The 3,370-nt window shown below is 49.2% G+C and overlaps 1 pseudogene; it reads right to left on the bottom strand.

Moving 5' to 3' along the window:
- Positions 1-1,152: 1,152 nt before the first annotated feature.
- On the bottom strand, positions 1,153-1,798 carry LOC147431220 (uncharacterized; annotated as a pseudogene).
- Positions 1,799-3,370: the final 1,572 nt, after the last annotated feature.

Raw genomic sequence — 3,370 nt, 5'->3', positions numbered from 1 at the left:
CTGGTTGCATTATGAGAGAGAGAGAGAGAGAAAGATAGCAAGAGAGAGAGTACGTGAATTATTTATGGAGGAACTTGTGAAGTACGATATCAGAGAGTAGATGAAAATTTTTAGCAAACACTTACTGCCTGGTGTAATTTCTACATGCAAAATTTGCATAGAAAGCCAATAAAAGAAATTAATGAACTCTATTATGAAAATTGGCTGTCACAACTTGTCCACACTTTGTGCCATACTCATAGTGTTTGAGTGAAAACACTGTAGGCCGATGTCGAAGAGTGACAGAAATGTAGATAAGACTAATGAAAGGTGGACAAGTTCCATATGAGGAAAAACAAAGAAAACAAGGACATTACATAACCTAGATGATAACCTACTCCATGTTAGGGTCTTGGGGTTTTCGAATAAATGCAATGCACTTCGCAATTTCGCCCAAAGAGGAGCAAATTGCATCTGTGCCATCATGCATTGTTTGAAGCCTGGCATGCTCGATTTCTAATGCTTGGCGGTCTCTAGTCTCCTCGCGTGCATCTCTTCGACGCTCAGCCTCCTCAAAGCGCCTTGCACGACCAACCTCAGACTCCTCGTAGATAGTTGTCAGTCTTTTGGTTGTTTCGACTAGATCCTTGATGGTCCCAGCATGCACTCGCGGACAACGTTTTCGTTTCACTCCCCCTGAGGAGGAGCCCTCAGCAGAATCTTGGCCACCCATATCGGTTGGTGTATGGGCATCTTCGGTGTCATCCCCTACAAGGTTAAAGGTAGCATTTAGCGTACATATACACACACATAACACACGCAAGAGAGAGGGAGAGAGAGAGAGTGAGAGAGAGAGAGAGAGAGAGAGAGAGAGAGAGAGAGAGATGGACACCATGCTCACCTATTGGAGCAGTGTCGTCAGGATGGGAGTCGACCAAATTGGCTCCAACATCCACATTGCGATCGCCAACAAACAATTGAACCATTTTGTCGTAGAGATCACTAGGAAAATCATCGGTCGGCAAGCCTTTGTCGCGTCTCTCTACTAGAGACATTTGCCAGAAACTGTTCCATCCCGAAGGAATGTGATTCTCATAGTCTCGAATCCTATTGAACATCTCACTAATTTTTTCCCACTTGTTCTTGCATTGACTTTTAGTGCGATGGAGGCCACTAGCTCGACAGGTGTCTGCGATTGCTTGCCATCGATCCTTTAGCCTAATTAGAAGCCCACCTTCCATGATTCGGACCTCTAGGTCCTTTTTGGCTTCCAACAAGATGATCACCTCGTGTGGACGCCAATTCACACGTCCCCCTGTGGACGTTGCTTTAGTGGGAACTGGCTGACACACATTGCTAGAAGATGGCAACATAGCAGTTGTGGTTGGAGTGGTGTTGGATCCCCCCTCGACAGTGGCGTGTTGCTATCACTTGAGACTGGAATCGGAGCCAACCTTGTCCGGCCACCCACCGCACAATTTGGAGCAATTGGCGATTGCAACTATGGTGGGTGTGGTTGGAAAGGAGGGTTGGTTGCCAATGCCGAAGTTCCATGGAGTGTAGGACGAGCCGCTGCTAAGCATTGGAGTGAACCTGGCCGACTAGTAAAGACAGATGTTGGCCCTCCAGCCCCGAATTGTATTGGCCTTCCGTGGGGGCGAACAAGACGAGGAGCATGCACTGCACCCGCGTGTAGTTGCAATACTGCAGGTGGCAGTGGCGTTTCACAATCCTCCTCCATGAAATGCATCTCGTTTTCCATTTGTGTGGAGGGCACACTTTCTTGAGAGTCATCCAGCCACAAGGAGTTGAGGTCCATGGAGGTAGGTCTTCACCTGCAAATTGTCAAACCCACAGCACATTAGGTACAGAGACTAGTCGGTCTGCCACAGGAACGAATGCACAATCCAAATTTAATAACTTAACTACTCTATATTATGCACATCATTATTAACAGCTACCTCTACCAGTAGGCACTGGACTGTGCAGGGCCGAATGCTTCTGTGTGTGTGTGAGTGTATGAGAGAGAGAGAGAGAGAGAGAGAGAGAGACCGAGTTCTAGTAGACAGCTTCTGGTGCAGGCCCGATTGATCATATGGAGTTCATGTGGGAGAGAGAGAGAAAGAGAGAGAGAGAGAGAGAGAGAGAGAGAGACGGAGTTCCAGTAGGCAGTGGACTGTGCAGACCAGATTGCATCTGTGGAGTTGAAAGGGAGAGAGAGAGAGAGAGAGGGAGGTAGAAAGAGAGAGAGAAACCTATCGAGCGCGCTCACTGTTGAATGCCAATGGAGAAGCCTTTCGCGTCACCTTCTCGCTCCGTTTGTCGTGGTACTTGAAGTTAGAGGTGTTGGAGCTCCTGCAGTTTTATATATGGTGGCCACCATGAGAAGGTTGCCTTGTGCGAGGCACTATGAGCTGATGAATCAGCCTTTCGCGCCACCTTCCAATGCAGCCGGTGCAGGTCCCTTTGTGTAGGTCACCGGTAAACAGGTAAGCTGTTACCTTCTCCCCCCGGGCAAAATGCACGGCGGCCATTGTGGGGGGTGGTTCAACCACCCACCAGACTAGCAGCTGCTTCGACCTTTTCGGCAGTATAGGCGACTGTATGGGAAAGCAACTGTTATGGGAAGGTCCGCTTAGCGGCGAGTTTGGAGACCCTATGGGAAGGCGCTCTTAGGTGCTCCTTGGGATCTACCCGCTTGATTGGCCCTTTGACTCGCCTCTAACTGCTCTTTGACCCACACCGCATCCACCTCTTCACATTTCTCCTCTCTCTCTCTCTCTCTCTCTCTCACACACACACACACACACACACACACAAACAAGACCCTTCAATTACCCCTTAGAGGGCTTTTGACTTGCCCCTAACAACACTTGGATGCTTTGAATTTCCTCCTCCTCCTCTCTCTCTCTCTCTCTCTCTCTCTCTCTCTCTCTCTCTCTCTCTCTCTCTCTCTCTCTCATCTTGGAATCCGAACTACATCTTCTCTCTCTCTCATCTTGGAATCCTACCATGCTTCTCCCACCATTGACCAACTACTGCTCTCATTGTTGGCCAAGCTCCTCCCGCCATCCAACTACTACTCCGGCTACAAGCAAAGAGGATGCTCATATGATGATGATGAAACTCTCATTGCTGTCAAGAAGGCTACTGGCCTAGCTCCTCTCGATGTCGACCATAGCTCCCTTTGGGCTTGAGTTACAAATCGGCCTCTGTCGAGGTGGCATCCATGCTGGCTGACCCACCTGAGGTAAAATAGAGAAGCTGATGCGACACGCGGGAGCTAAGACTTCAAGGCAGTGTGTGCGCTTTTCAGTGTGGACCCCCCCCCCCAGAACGAAAAGCGAGCGTACAGCCCTCCGCAGGCTTTGCAAAGCTTCCACCCTCTAGC

The sequence above is a fragment of the Adiantum capillus-veneris genome, chromosome 21, assembly GCF_014529385.1.
Source record: "Adiantum capillus-veneris isolate H3 chromosome 21, ASM1452938v2, whole genome shotgun sequence".
Classification (NCBI taxonomy): Eukaryota; Viridiplantae; Streptophyta; class Polypodiopsida; order Polypodiales; family Pteridaceae; genus Adiantum; species Adiantum capillus-veneris.
This window is presented reverse-complemented; position numbering and strand designations above follow the sequence as displayed.